Raw genomic sequence first — 17,141 nt, 5'->3', positions numbered from 1 at the left:
CTTTTGGGGCACATTATCCAGTTATAACTGTATCATGGGTTAAGCCCAGCTGGTAACACAGAACCACACAGCCACTTGCTCACTCTCCCCCCTTCCTCCCTCCAGCTCCCGAAGGGATGGGGAGGAGAATCAAAAGAATGTAACTCCCAGGGGTTGAGATAAGAACAGTCCAGTAACTAAGGTATAACATAAACCACTGCTGCTACCACCAATAGTAATAATGATATGGGAAATAACAAAGGAAGAGAACACAACCACTTGCCAACTGCTGACCGATACCCAGCCCAACCCGAGCAGTGATCTAACCCTTCCGGGTAACTGCCCCCAGTTTATATAGTAGGCATGACATGCTGTAGTATGGAATATCTCTTTGGTCAGTTTGGGTCAGGTGTCCTGTCTCTGCTTCCTCCCAGTTTACCATCCTCCCTGGCAGGGCATGAGACTCAGAAAGTCCCTGGTCAGAGTAAACATTACAGAGCAAAAACTAAAAACATCGGTGTTATCACACTGTTCCCAGGCTGAAAATCAAAAAAACAGCACTGCACCAGCTACTAAGAAGGAGAAAAATGACTGCTACTGCTGAATCCAGGACAAAAAGAATTCACTTTATCTTGAGGAACAAATCCCCCTATTCTTTGTTGGCAGAAAATGCAGCAGAAAATGCATCTTATAAAATTAAAAATTTAAAGTAAAGCACAACTGCAACTAGATTTAAAATGTTTACCAGCTTTTGCTTCCAGGGCTGAAAATCTTATGTCCCCACTAATTCATAGTAAGTAAGTATATTAAACATTCAAATTATGTATTTTTTTCTTATCTATTCTCAGGTATCAAAGCTGTATGGCTAGCAAAACAATCTTGGCTAAGGTCATTCATAATTAATCAGGGTGAGTTACTGTAGAAGACCTTGACAGTAACAGAAGTTCTCAAAGTTTGTTTCAAAATTTCCCCATCACATTTGTATAATTTTAATAACAGAAAAAGCAAATTCCCTATGAATAGGATTCAGATCTTTGAGCACATACCTTAGATGCTTCAAAACTTCATGAAGAAGAAGCAGTCTGGTTCCTCTCTCCTATTGCAACTCTTGGTGACTTAATTTTTCATTAAAAGGTCTCACAATATCAGACTGAAACTACATGTGGGGAAAGGGAGAACCTGCTTGTGGTGGAGGAGCTCAAATACACATGGATGTTTGTGAAAAGGAAAACAGCAGAGTTAGTTTTCAAGGCCTGGAGTGCTGTCCTCCACTGTAGGAGTTTTTCTCTCATTGCTCAAGACCACCTCTCTTAGAAGAGATGTTCAAGATACCTCTGCCAGCTGGGGAGCTCTTAAAGAAAAGCTGGAAGAAGTCTCAGTGAAGGCTCCCTCACAATCCTTGTGAGCTGCTCTTAAACTAAGACTAAGACTCCCCAGGTTGGTGGGTATCCATCTGAGTCACCTTGCAGCTGCATTGCAACAATTTCCATTCCTGCCAATGTACCAAATTGATCTCAACCTTATATCACAAATTTGACTGCCTGGCTTGGCCTTCAACCTCAGCATCTTGGGATCACTCTGTTTCCTGTCTCCAGACATGATCCTGACTCTGACCTGCAGGCTGACTCCCTGGCTAGACCTCAGCCCTGCCTGTCACCATGACCTTGCTGGGCACACACACAGCTCTGGCTGGTGCTATCACCATACTTCTCCCAGCTCCGCTCCTTCAGTGGTTGCTGTGGGATGGGGCTGTCATGACAGAGGGCCCAGACCTGCTGGCTCTGTGGCCATCTTAGCTCTGGTTTTCTTCCTTGGCTGCACGCTAACTGTAAAACCTGTTAGGAAAAGAAAGTGGGGGAGTATGTCTTTTGACAATAAGAATTAACTATTTGGGGTGTTTCAGGTAACCCAAACAGTGGATAAAGCCTAAAAGCAGATGAGAGAGAACAGTCCACCCAACCTGAGTGAGGTTCATCTAATGACTGTCAGATGACTTCCTTACTTCTCAAGGACCAAAGCTATTGCACACAATATTGTCTTGAGAACCTATGGCAGTACTTTGGAAAAAGATTTCACATGGACATAGGGGTTCTTAACATGGGTCATGTTAAACCGTGGGTGATCTCCTGGCCAGATGCAGCCTTTATTTACCAACATTGTTTACTCGATATTGAGCAGAAATTATGGTTAAGGATATGTTCACTTGAGTTTAAGATGGCAAAAAATCTTGCCATTTCGAGCCAGTTCAAGAGTCAGCATCACTTGAATGAAAAAGTTTTAAGTTCCTAACATATTTCAGACCTGTACAGTTTCACTTGGTTCAATACAAAGTCTGTAAAGGCCTAAATGTCAATAAGAACCTAAGATCTGTGGAATTTCAAGGAATATTTTATTTTGTAAAACTAAACTCAAAAAAGAAATACTCCTACATATTTACACACCTTCTTAAGTTAATCAACCATATCCTAATTAGAATTTTCTTTCTCAGTTGTCATGTATGTATGATATGTTCAACATTAATGAACAATACTAATTAGGTCATTAGACTGAGAAGTCTGTTAGAAAGTTGGATAATGCAATTAAATACCACTTCCATAAACCAATTTCTTTGCAGGAAAGATTTCTATAACATGAATCATTGTAAGTTTCAAAAGTTAGGATTCTTTTTCATTTCAAGTTCAAGTAAGACAGCTAAATCTGTTATTTTCATAATTTTATGCTCAAGAAATTTCATTTATGAGTTGGAACTGCCAAATGTCTGTCTATAGTCAGCAAGTTTTATCTCCCTTCTCAAAGAAAGTCTTCCTGAAAATAAGATTTGAAAGCTGACAAAGTCCATGCAAATGTGTGACTGTTGATCATCCTTTTTTTCTGAATATCTTATTCCTTATCCACTACCACAAACTGGCTGTGTTATTCTGTGACTGTCCCTCACCATCTGAAGAAATAGCTGCAGTTTTAATATATAGCATCAAACCATAGACAGGCAAAACTACACATAACATGCCTGTCATATGCCAGTTCCTACCTTATGAAAATTGCCACCAGCTGGTAGTACAGAAAATCTTTGCAAACAAGACAAATACTACAAATATATTACAATTTAGTAGGTTTTAAGAATATGTTTTGGAAATGTGATCATAATTTAGTTCTGCTTCTGGAATAGGCTCTTAAGGCCAATACGGGACCATATATTCCAGGAAAGAGAGAAATCTCATTTTTCTCCATGAGGTAGCTAGTAGTATTTTTAAGAGGGAGGACTATATGTCACATATTAACGTATGAAATCTCCTTGCAATATACACTTTCTCATCACAAGTTATTTTTAATTTTGCTGTGCATGAGACGGAATGGAGGAATCACTACAACCCTGAAAAGTGATTCACCAAACAACCTTTCAAGTTTCCTGGAAGTATTTTGTAGATGCTTGGACCTTCACCTAACCAGTACTCTTCTGAAGCATTTCTACTGCTCTATACCATGGTAGCAGGCTCTTTCAGCAGGGAATACTGCATTTAGGAAGAAAAGATCTTGCTTTATGTACACTAAGGAATAAGTTAAATGAAAACTGAGCAGAGAAATTAATGAAGAGGCTTTTTTTTAATAAAAGTAAATAAATAGGGGAATAATCTATTTATTCTCCCCTTGAAAGAGAGAATTTGATGAAGGGCAGTGCTTCTCCACTTAGAGATGAGTAATTAAAGTTGTACAACCTAGGGTTACCTTCTGTTATTGTCTAAGATACCAGGGCTGGCTTACCAAGGATGTCCCTACTTCCCTCTCTCATCAGCACCCAACTACAACTATCCAAGAGATTTGTGACAACTATGTACCTGAAAGCCTCTTGCATGATTCACTTCCTTGATTCCACCCCTGGCTTACAGACTCAGATGAAGAATGAATTTCTCTATTTCTCATGAGCTGACATGTCCTATCCCTGTCAGGCCTTTGGTAATTCTAACCTTTCCTCATGCCAGATACTCTGCCTTTATCACATCCTGAAGACCTATTGTCATCATACAAAAGCATAATGAAATCTTTCAGCTGAAAGTCTATGGGTGTCTTAAGTGCTATTTTTTTTTCTTTTTTTTTAAATGTTCTTTACTCAGCCAGGTTATTAGACTCTTTCATAATATAAAATGGAGATAGAAAATATTCTTTTGGCTTCCACCACCACCTATTGCAATCGAGTACAACAATGAATCAAAAGACTCAGTGTCCTAACTGGCTGAAGGCAAACAAGTTCCTTTTGACAGCATCAAGCCTGTCCTGAATTCTCAGAAAAGATGAAGAAATGAAACAGTAGGTGCTAAGTCTCTACCTCAGGAAGGAAAGCCACCTTCTACAGCATGTGGAAGACTGGTAGTTCTAAGAATCTGACCAGATTGTGAGATTACCACCAAAGCAGTGTAGTTAATTCAAAGTGCTGTCCGTTTTATCTGCTGTGGCTAATTCTTGGTACTTGGAAACAGCAACACTCTAGACATTAAGTGCTTGAAACAATGACAACGAGATTCATACCTCAACCTTACCCAAGACAAAACAGAAGTCAACTTTTGAATGTATGAGACCTTTCTGTGTGCTGGTTCTAAACAATCTTGTCCCAAAGCACTAGTATGTTTTTATTTTATTTTATTATTTATTTATTTAATTAATTATTACTGTTGATTGGTTAACTCTAGGTTTAAAAATGTAACCCATTTTTCCAAAGTTGCCATCTGACATTGCTATTCTATATATAGATTATACTAGAGCAATGAACTGGTTCTCACCAGAAAATTAAATCTACACCTGTCTTTGTGTATTCACAAGCGAAGGTTAGGGTGACGGAATGCACGTATTTGGCTGTGCATCAAGTGATCAAATATTTTATAGCTAAGAAAGGAAACTATGATTTCATAACATAAGCTTTCAGATTCCTTGTGCATTCAGTAATAAAGGAATTACTTTGAAACTGTCCTGAACCAATCATCTTTCCTGTTTTGTACATCTTTTAATAGATGTCATTCTAGCTAAAGGAATGAATATTGAGGAATATTATGTAACTTACAAATACAGGTAAACACTGTTGATAACAAGATGCATATTTTCCATGTTCACTTTATTGTACTTTTTTTTGATACACCTTTGTCAGCTTTCTGTTACGGAAGGAGAAAAGATGAGCTGAAAACCTTCAAAATGAAACAAAATGAAAATGAACAGCTGTATACTTGTAGTCTACTTTTCCATCACAGTTGTCCATAAAATTCTATGGTCTGGTTCTAAAATCCCCATGAACAAGGAAATATTTGTCTTATTCACATAGCACTTGTAAAGGGCTTCAAACTGTAGTAAATGTGGAAAATGTGGAAAAACTAAAACTTCAAGTATGAATTCCTGGGATTCAATCTGAATGCCAGAGACCTGACCTTTAACACTTCCTAGACCAAAAGAGAAACTATAACAAATATGTGTCAAGAGGTGATGGCTCTTCTCTCTGTCATCTTAAGGAACTTAGAAGTATCTGTGCCATTCGAAGCATAAGCATTATTGCATCAATAACAAATGATGTCCCGATGAAGCAAGCAAATCTTGAACTAATTAAGAATTAAGCTCTTTCATATTGTTGACTATTTGATTAGCTTTTGTTTGGTGAATGTTATGAAGACCTTTCTCCTTCCTCTATTTTCTACCTTTCTTTCTGAAATGGTGTCTCAAAAATAATCACAGAAACCTACTTTTGATTACATTTACAACTGTGATACATAACAGTTGATCTATTAAGACTAAAATGCATCTGCTTTCAGTGTAGAGGACTATTAATGGAATATGCCTGACTAAGTAAAGAGGCACTTACACATAGAATACAGCCTTGCCTGGACAAACTGGTGAAGAAATCTGTAAGATAACTCCCCAACAGCTTTAAAAAATGTGGAAATCAGTTAAGAAATCTGTATAAAATAAATACACATCTGAAATAGATAATGCCACTATATTAGTGTGGATAATATATTTTTCTTTTTGTGGGGGTTATATGAAGATATAGCTGTTTTCCATACCTAACAGTAATGCAGCTCCAATGCTGTTTTTTCTTTTTCCTAGAACAATGTCACAGAGAGAATAAAATGGTAAAAAACGAGCCAATGTTTTATTCTTGAAAATGTCAGCGAAAGTGCAACCAGAAGTATTGAAATCCTAATGCAGAATAAAATATAGTAAGTGAATTATAGTGGCCTTTCATTCAGTTTTGACAAATCTAGAGATAAGGATCTGCTGCAAGAACACAATGGTTATTGCATTGTAGAGCATTTATCAGGAAATGCAGAATATCAGGAACATGGTGTCAAATCCTTCCTTTAAATCTACAAAGAAGGACCAAACAAATCAAAGCATTTATAAACAGTTTACTGATAAATCCTGGAAATAAAATTATCTCCCCTCAGCTAAGCCTCTAATCTATGATTACTCTACCACCAAAATAGGTCTTCCATTTTTCCTGGGTATAACTGGATATAAATTTGCAAAGATGCGTGATTCCATTTTGAAAGAATAACAGTGGGCTCCCACAAACCACGGTATAACTAAAACTTGTAAGTCATTATAATTTGACTGCTACTGGGAGAATAGATACAAAAAAAAATGGCATTCCAGGACTGAAAGGGAGTAAAACGAGCTGAAACTGCAGAGAAATACTATCAATCATGCAGCTACCACTACAGCCATTGCACTGTACTTGCAGGCGTTGGATAGTCTTCTCCTTTTGAGTGATTAGTAAAACCAACTAATCACCTTTTTCTGCCTAGTGACAGCTCTCAACTCTGGTCAACTTCCATTTTTGCTAATAGTTAATAGCTTTTTTTTTTTTGTCTACTAAGGAGAAAGATTTTCCATAACTGGGAAGCAGAGAATGGTTGGCAAAGTGTTGAAAAATCAATGACATCTCTATCAGGGCATTTGATCATCATATTCAGCTTCTATACAGATTCATATGTACATATCCTGGCTATTTTAGAAGTGTAATTCCATAATTCCCAATGTTTATGTTTACAAAGGTCCATCTATTATCTGTGAATTGGAAGTTATACATGGTTTGCACTCATAACTTTATAGGTTATAAATCTGTACAATTCTACTACAGCCAATACTTAATTAATTCTATGAAAAGTGACAATTTATCCACCAGCACTCTCATATATGCATGTAACACATCAGATAACATTTTATATTAGAACTGCTTGCCAGCTGAGATGTCATGTCTTGTTTCTTCTATATAAATATAATATTTCTAAAAAATTATAGCAAGACATTCATAATGTGTATAGACTAAGTAAAATCACCAAGTTAGTAAAGATGTCTGAAATGTTATTAACAGATCATTTGAAAACTCTTTTTCTATACTACATAGAAGTATATGTAGTATAGTAAGAGCAAACATAATCGCATTTTATGTCCCACTTTAAAATCATCATCTTAATGCTCCTCATCAATATTAGTACGTACAAGAATATAGAAAAGCATCCTTCAGAATGTAATTTAAATCTTCTTCTTAATGTGACTTCAAACACACAAGAAAAAGTTGATTAATATCTTCAAGAAACAACTTTTTTTTGAAAAAAAAAAAAAAAAGACTCCAAACCTGACAGTCAAACCTCATATAAAATGTCATCAGGCAAACGGGTTGGAGAAAAGTCTTAATAGCTTCCATTGCTACTTTTCTTTGTATTGCAATGCCCCCTGCAGGTATAAAAGATCCTCTGTTTATAGCATCTTCTTTAGCTCTTTGAGTGGAGCATCTCATCTAAGAAACACATGACTTCCAAAAGTATTAATTGCAAAGCATTGTTTGAATCACACAACAAACTTATAAAGTAGAAAATAGAAGGTAGAGGACAAAGACCTTGATATATACTGTAGCTTAGATGGAGAAGACTATAGGAATAAAACAGAGAAAAAAACACGTTGAAGTAAGTAGTGAAAGCTTGTGTCCTGGCTTGTACTCTGTAGGTTTAAACTGGTGAGGAACATGATGATCCTCTAATGCAATTTGTATACAAAACCGTGGCCTCAGTCTTAAAAGAACTGCATGTTGTCATATTTTTTAAATGAACACAAGAGAAAAAGTAAACAAAATCTCTCAGAATGATAGATTTTGTGAAATAGCCATCCCTACCAATATATGCTAAGCATGAAAGAAGACCACTGATTTTATGTGATTACCATTATATTGACGAACATACTTTGGCAGATAATGGATGCTTTTATCTCTTTGACAGGTTTCAGATAGGGAGCCTATGGAGCAGGCAGACTGAGGCAATGTGAACCTCTGAAACCCTGGTGGGAGGCCTGATGCCACTCAACAGCAGTTACCCTGCTATGATTAGAGATTACTGGTCTATACCAACTGTGTTAAAACTAGATAATTTGAGGAATTTGTGGAAATCATTCAGATTCATAACTTAATTAAGGAAGCACATAAAAAAAGAGAGCAAGGAGATTTAATTGCTGATGGCAGGTAATGTTTGATAGTATCAAGTGTCACATTTCCTACTGCGTTAAACTCTGGAAGGAAGTTAAGGAGAAGCTCCATGATGTAATTACAACATACAGCAGATACCTCAGGCAAGGAATGGATACAAATGGATACAGTGGTTTCTCCATTTTTGTGGAACATAGTCTCAATGTAGGAACACATGAACTTCAACACCACCTGCAGTGCATAAGCCTAACACAGAGGAGTCTATAGGCATGGTCCCTTGCGTGTCTGCCATTCAAAAATTTCAAATTTGTAACTATAAATTAATAAATTAATGCCTTTAACCTGTAAAATACTTTCCCAAAGAAGATGCTTCTGTGTAACTCCAGCGTGGGCTCCTGTCTCCATGGGCCACAGGTCTTTACAGGAGTCTGCTCCAGAGCAGGCTTCTCATGGAGTCACAGCCTACTTCAGGCATCACCCCTGCTACAGCCCGGGGTCCTCCCTGGGCTTCAGGTGGAGATCTGCTCCAGTGCGGACCTTCATGGGCTGCAGGGGCACAGCCTGAGGGTCTTCATCATGGGCTGCAGAGGAACTTCTGCTCTGGTGCCTGGAGCACCTCCTGCCTCCTTCTGCACTGACCTTGGCGTCTGCAGGGCTATTTCTCTCACATACTCTCACTCGTCTATCCAGCAGCAGTTTTTCCCCTTCTTAAATATGTTACCACAGAGTTGCTTCCATCATCTTTGAAGGGTTCAGCCTTGGCCCATGGTGGGTCCATATTGGAGCTGGCTGGTGTTGGTTCTATTGGACATGGGGGAAGTTTCTGGCAGCTTCTCACAGAAGCCACCCCAGTAGCTCCCTGGCTAGCAAAACCTTGATATGCAAACATAAACCAGTAATTCAGCTGTATGTGAAGCTATGTAAAATATATTATATATAATAAAAATGAATAAATAAAATACTTGTGTATTTACAAATAGTTTCTGCTAATTTTAAAATGGCTTGGTCTTCAGTAGCACTGTGTTATAATTTCGGAAGCATAGAACTCCTCATTCTAGCTCTAAGGCTTTGACTGTAAACTTTTTCTTCAATTATATAAATAGCTATCACAGCTGCTTAATTACTACTGACTGATCAAGTTGGTCAAATGTTATATTTTACACATTAGATATATATTCCAGACTTCTGAATTGGAAATATAGAGCATGTATAATACTAGATGATAGAAATCTCATTAAGGAAATGTCTGTAAACAGATCTAGCTCAACCTCCAATTTAGTGATCTCAGCTTATGAACTGATGGGTTCCAGTGCAGCAGCAGTGGTAAAATATATATCTATATGAGAGATATAGATGCACATAAATGCACATGCACACATACATATGGGCATGTCCTTCAGTTCAGAAATATTTAATACCTGCAGTAGGCTGTATCTGTACCTTGAAAATCAAACCCCAAAAGTTCATCTGGAATTTTATTCTCCTTAACACTTCTGACAGTGACAGGATGTGTCCTGACATTCAGGATGTATATTTCAGAAGAATATAAGATTTAGGAAAGGGGGGAAGGGTGCAGTTGTCACATGTAAGTACTTTTCATTACTTCTGGCTTCTTCTAGAGCCACCTGTTTCATCTGATTTCCTACTCACCATTCTTTTACGTCTATATTTCACCCTTTCTTTTCAGACACTTAGTTGATCACTATTTCAGACACTTTTTCTTCTTGTCATCAATAGAGAACTGTTTATTAAAACTCAAAGACAGTAGATCGTAAGATGGTAGAACATTTACACAAGAATATAAAACCACATTTTAAAAAAAGCCCCACAATACAGAAATTTCAGAATGAAACATACAGGCTGCCCAACTATCCTTTCTGCTAATTGCTGAAGATACACAGATTAGCAAATTATTTCTATGGGTTTTGTGCTTCATGTCATTGAATTTGATTCTTGTTACTGAACTCAGACAAATACAGTGCTAAGTTCTGAAAAGAAGTATTTAGTCAAAGCCTTCATCAAGGCTTTCTCTGCAGTCTGTGGAATGAGACCTGTCCTACAGCAGTTATCTAAAGGGCAATGGCATTGATTGTCATCTGGAGATGTCTATCCCCTTTTCCCCGCAATCCAGGAGAAAATACAGTAAATAGCAAGCAGAGAGTGTTGATTTTCAGTGAAAATTTTGATAAACAGAAGTGGGTAAGTGGAATCTTCTTGCAGTGAGAAGAATTTAGGAATACAATTAGATATAGAGCTTTAAGTGTCAAAGAAAATCACCGAATAATCAGAATTAAACAAATAAACTACATTTATTTAAATATTGTAAAATTGTTCATATAGAATAACTACATATGATCAGGAATAAGCAGTCATTTTAACCTATACCTCTGGAATAGGAAACAGGTTTTTCTGGGAAAAAAAAAAAAATAAACTTTTTTTGTTTGGCAGGACTAGGTCATTAGTGATGGAGGAGTTAGGAAGAAGAGAATGAGGGACTCCCTTGTCCACAGCAGCACAGATCTATACAACCTTTACAGAAACCTCCAACCATGGGTTTCAGCTTGCAGGGAACTAGAGTGATCAAGAAATCTCTCTCAATTCTGTAAACCGTTGAAAGGACTCAGAAACTGAGGACAAATAACTAACAACTTACGGGGCAGAGGAAAAGGTTGAAAGCAAAAGCATGATGAATCTACCCTAGATTAATATCCTTCTATGATCAGTGAATAAAAATGGACCAGAGGCTAGGTTTCCATTCAACAACTACACATAATTAACCACAGCACTAATATTTTGCTGTAATTTTGGAAGTCTTTGAAATTAAATCCTTTGGAGTTTTTGTTGATGAAAGTGAAGCAGCTTCCCTGTGCAGCACTGACAATATGCAGGTAAACTCCAGAATTAAACTCTAGACTAATTTGATTGTGTTTGATTTTCCTAACAGTCAAAAGACTGTGGCTGTGTTATTGAAAGAAGAGCTGAAGCAAACAAAATTAATGACTTGTAATTTCATTTGCTTGATTCATGGAGGAATACTGGTGCAGAAAAGATACAGCCCTTTTTTTTCTTTCAGAGAAATTCAAAAGTTAGGTCTATAATAATGTCTTGAGCTAACCCCTGCTTTTACTCGGTCAAACACGTACGACACCAATGATGACATCTGAAGTTCAAAGAAGAGAACATGAGGTGAATGTGCAACAACAAGGGCACAAATATGCTATAAGGACCAAATTCTATAAAGTTCTAATGATTTTTAGAAAAATACTAGAGAAAACTTCATTCAGGTAAATTGTATGTGCTGAGATGTTGCTTACAAACAGCTCAAAGGCTGTTTTGTTGCATTAGCTGAAAATACACAAAAAGGTAGTTATTACCTACGTTCCCTTTAAAAAACAAAAACATATATATAAAAAAATGCAGCACATATATCCGAATTCTATTTGAAGGCATCTATCCACTCTTTCTGACTGAAAGTGCTAAAAATTAATCAAACACTTAAGAAGTTGATTCACTCTGGCGTAATAAAAATTGTCTATCAAGACAGGGAAGCTCAAAGGTAATAAATAACTGGCGTAAGCAAGGACTTCCTCTAGGACAATCAAAAAGAACTCCATTTTGGAGTCCATAACTTTCTTAAAAATTAGTAAACGAGTTCCAAAATCATAGAATCATAGAATAGTTAGGGTTGGAAAGGACCTTAAGATCATCTAGTTCCAACCCCTCTGCCATGGGCAGGGACACTTCATGTTAAACCATGTCACCCAAGGATCTGTCCAAACTGGCCTTGAACACTGCCAGGGATGGAGCATTTACAACTTCCCTGGGCAACACATTCCAGTGCCTCACCATCCTCACAGTAAAGAATTTCCTCCTTATATCCAATCTAAACATCCCCTGTTTAAGTTTGAACCCCTTACTCCTTGTTCTATCACTACAGTCCCTAATGAAGAGTCCCTCCCCAGCATCCCTATAGGCCCCCTTCAGATACTGGAAGGCTGCTAAGAGGTCTGCACGCAGCCTTCTCTTCTCCAGGCTGAACAACCCCAGTTTTCTCAGCCTCCGCATTTTCAGCTTCTTAAGATGGTCTCAAAACACATCACCTCTTAGCTCCATGTTCTTCTTACACAATACTTCACTGAGGGTTTTAAAACTATTCTACACAACTGAGTCACTTACTTGTGTTTCATGAGTGTTGCAGGGAAAACCTGCTTGATCCAGACAGTTTAAACCAAATTGGGATCAAAAGGCTTTGTTGAGCTTTCGAGAACGTGGAATTAGGCAGCAGTCAGTGAAGTGTTGCACTCAAGTACTAATGCAAGAGGTAAATCCCCAGACTAGACACATGAATGTTAACAAACACAAGCAAACACCTAAACACTCTCTGCTACAAACGTTGCGCTGTGTAGCAAACGCAGGAGAGATTTCTTGAATTCTCCTTTCCGAGAAGAAGACCTCACCATGAGCAGTGCAGTCGCAAATGCCAATTGGTGTATTGATAAGGAACGGTGAGGAAATGCTGTACGCTCTCCATGTTTCTGCAAAGTTCATGCAGAGGGAACCCAAACCCTTTTCCTTTCACCTTCGGGATCGCCACCATCAAATGACGGTACGGGCTATAAAAGCCTTTATGGATACAGCCCGAACACACAGATTTATTTACAGGGACACCCCGCAGCGGTGCCCAGGGTGTGGCCACCATGGGCAGGGACATCCCCCTGGGCTTCCTGGGCACAGGCACTGCCTCAGGGCCAGCAGCCCAAAGGCTTTTCTCCAAGGGATGCTGGGTGAAGGGGCAGCAGCAGCAGCAGCAGGGCTGCGGTGGGCAGGGCTGTAGGCGCCCTGTCACCCCTGTGTCATAGCGCCAGCATCACAATGCTCTGGGGCAGTATAAGGCGGCGGCGGCGCGTGTTCCACTGCCAGAGTGCCCGGCACTGCCACCAGGGCAGGGCTGGCAGCCTGAGGGCATCCGAGAGGAAGTCCTTGGGGCACCGGGGGAATTCCGGGGAGGGGGGAGGGGCTTGGTGGGGGGAACACTTGAAGCTGCACGAAGCTGCAGGAGGTTCTGTGCTGCAGTTCCAGCTCCTGGAGGGGCCACGCTCAAAGCATCATCGGATGGACGGAAATCCTGCTGCAGCTGCCGGGGACCCGCCGTCCTCATCGGCTGCGCACTGGGGAATTGCCTGTCGGGGTGCTGAAGGAGGGAACACGTGGAGCTGCACGAAGCTGCGGGAGGTTCTGTGCTGCAGTTCCAGCTCCTGGAGGGGCCACGCTCAAAGCGTCATCGAGGGCTCCTGCCTCAGCTGTCGGGGAGCTCGCCGTCCTCATCTCCTGGCGAGAGAGTGGCAGTGGCCAGAAGAAAAAGGGTGCACAGGTGGCTCAGTGCCCTCTCTCATTGCTCTGGAGCTCCCATTGCCGAGCACGGGAAGGATTCTTGCTGCGAGGATTCATCAGGCCAATGGCACTTTGCTGGTGTTGGAAGCCCCTGAGACGGCTCCAGGTGGAAGCAGAAAAGGCAGTGCCAGTGTCCCCTTAGAGGCGTAACCAGCGTGTGGACCGGGAGCAGGTCTTGCTCACATGCTCAGGGAGTAGCCGATCGCCAGCACTGGGGTCAGGAAGGAATTTTCCCCCGGAGCAGATTAGCACCGGTCCCCGGGGGTTTTTTGCCTTCCTCTGAGCACTGAGCATGACCACTTGTCAGGGCTCCTCTGGTCCATTGTGCCTGGTGCTCATGCTCCACGAAGTTGGCCCCTCATGTCCTGCAGCTGGGGGAGGAAAGGGCTTTTTTCACCCCAGGCTGCACTAGCAAGCGTCCCTGGGGTTTTTTGCCTTCCTCTGCAGCCGAGCACAGCCCCTTCATGGGGCTCCTTTGGATCATGGTGTCCCAAAGGCAGTGGCTCGTGCTCCACGCAGGCGGCCCTCGTGCCCCGCATCCGGGGGGAGGCAGCCTTCTGGACTCCCCAGCGTGGCCCTGGGACTTGCTGCTGTCCTCTGGAGCATTGAGCACCACCCCTTGTCAGGTCTTCCCTGGCCCTTTCTGGCTGGGTTCTTCTTGCACTGCTCTCCCACTACCACGGCACCGCTCCTGCCCTGGCTTTCCTTTGTCAGGCTGCAAGGGAGCTAAACAGAAGGTTTAAACTAAAACAGACTAAAATTAACTAAGCTGAACTAAATCAAATAACTTCATTTAGAAAGAAATAAAATACTCTTTCCACCTGTAACCGTTCTGATTTGTGTCTTTGAAAGTGCTTCTGGTGCTGAAATTCCCTTGGCAATTCAGATAAATAAGGATCTCCTCCTTGTACAATGCATTGTGAGAGCAGGGACTGGAACGGAATAAAATGGAATGGAATAGAACAGAAGAGACTGGAATGGAACAGAAGAGAATACAACAGGAAGTGAAGCTATGTTATGCATATAGAATCATAGAATAGTTAGGGTTGGATAGGACCTTAAGATCATCTAGTTCCAACCCCCCTGCCACAGGCAGGGACACTTCACACTAAACCATGTCACCCAAGGCTCTGTCCAACCTGGCCTTGAAGACTGCCAGGGATGGAGCATTCACAACCTCCCTGGGCAACCCATTCCAGTGCCTCACCGCCCTTAGAGTAAAGAGCTTCCTCCATATATCCAACCTAAACTTCCCCTGTTTACGTTTTAACCCGTTACCCCTTGTCCTATCACTACAGTCCCTAATGAAGAGTCCCTCCCCAGCATCCCTATAGGCCCCCTTCAGGTACTGGAAGGCTGCTGCTATGAGGTCTCCAGGCAGCCTTCTCTTCTCCAGGCTGAACAGCCCCAACTTTCTCAGCCTGTCTTCATACAGAAGGTTCTCCAGTCCCCTGATCATCCTTGTGGCCCTTCTCTGGACTTGTTCCAACAGTTCCATGTCCTTTTTATGTTGAGGACACCAGAACTGCACACAATACTCCAATTGAGGTCTCACGAGAGCAAAGGAGATGGGAAGGATCACCCCCTTCCACCTGCTAGTCACGCTCCTTTTGATGCAGCCCAGGATACGGTTGGCTTTCTGGGCTACGAGCGCACACTGAAGCCGGCCCATGTTCATTTTCTCATTGACCAACACCCCCAAGTCCTTCTCTGCAGGGCTGCTCTGAATCTTTTCTCTGCCCAACCTAAACTTCCCCTGTTTAAATTTTAACCCATTACCCCTTGTCCTATCACTACAGTCCCTAACGAAAAGTCCCTCCCCAACATCCCTCTATGCCCCCTTCAGATACTGGAAGGCTGCTGCTATGAGTTCTGCACGTAGCCTTCTCTTCTCCAGGCTGAACAGCCCCATCTTTCTCAGCCTCTCTTCATACTCGTTACTGGTCTCCAGCTGTACACTGAGCCTTTGACCACAACCCTTTGTGTACTGCAGTAATATCCTTCCTTCGGCTGAATTTAAAGTTATATCAATTTTTTGTTACTCAAAAAAGAAAAGAAAAACTTGAACTTCAATAAAAGTTATTCATAGTTATACCTTTCCAGAACATCCAGTGATACAGCCATAAGGTCAGCTGAAATAAATGGCTTTTCTTATTACTACAGCATAAGGTCCAAGCTACTACAGTCTTGCAAGTGTATCATACCAACATCAATTTCTGACATCAAAAAAGTTAAATATCTGATGTTGTTTCTGCTATTAGTTGGCCCTTTAATAAGGGGGCTTTTTTATGTATAGATACATATTGAATGTTAGAAATGCACCCTGGTTCTGTTGTCCCTCAAAGTCTGGCCTTATTTTGTCTTAGAAATTTACAGTACCATGAAAGTTCTTCAATTTTAAACCACAGAAATTAGAGGGACAGATATCAATTGTACAGGAAAGGGAAATATAAGTTGAGATATGCCAGCCTGCAATCAAATTTACTGTAAGAACATTACCACACAAATTGAACTATTTCAGGAACAGGCTAAAATGATACGAGGTATTACCCATTTGAGGATATTTGCAGATTGAGGCAAGCATATGCAAATTTCTTCATCTTGTACGACTCATGATTACACGATAAAAATGATTTCATCCTGGAGTCACATGTTTTGAAAGCATAAATATCCAGAAACTGTCAAAATATAATCTGTCAATCTTAATTTGAAATTTAATAAATCAGACTCTAAAAGATGATAAGCAAAATCCCTTTGTAGTAAAAAAAAAAAAAAAAAAAAAATGAAGCAAAAAGTACTAAAATTACTTTTAGTAAAAAAAAGATAATATACAAGAATAAAATTTTTGCCCAGGTATTTGCAAGAATTTAACAGGTTTTTGCTGAATAAACTTAACCTTTTCTAGCAAAAAATCTTTATGGGAATACAGTGGATTTACAGTATTTCACTACCTGACAGCTTGCACTTCAAAAACTTCCAGTTGCATGCATTTTATCTGAATATGGGCTGTCATAATTAAAATTAATAAAACCTAAATGGGTCAGACATGCAGATCAAAACAACTATCAAAAAGTAAACAAACAGCAACTAAAAAATTTAATTTCTTTCAGAGGTTTATCTAACTCCTATCAAAACATGAGTCAGTGTATATGCTGATTTAAGGAGGGAGGCATCACTTTCTCTGTCCGTGGAAGTCTCATCCAGGTTACAACAATATAGACATTGCCTTCATTTCTCCAGTGGCAATGGGTTTATTGTTTGGATTAGTTTGGCTGCAAGGGCAAAGAATTATTTTTGCCCTCAAAATCTCTAAGGT

Source organism: Pezoporus flaviventris, unplaced genomic scaffold (assembly GCF_033815535.1).
Source record: "Pezoporus flaviventris isolate CSIRO_AGI_PZ_B2104156 unplaced genomic scaffold, CSIRO_AGI_Pfla_v1 ptg000030l, whole genome shotgun sequence".
Classification (NCBI taxonomy): domain Eukaryota; kingdom Metazoa; phylum Chordata; class Aves; order Psittaciformes; family Psittacidae; genus Pezoporus; species Pezoporus flaviventris.
Note: the sequence above shows the minus strand (reverse complement) of the source record.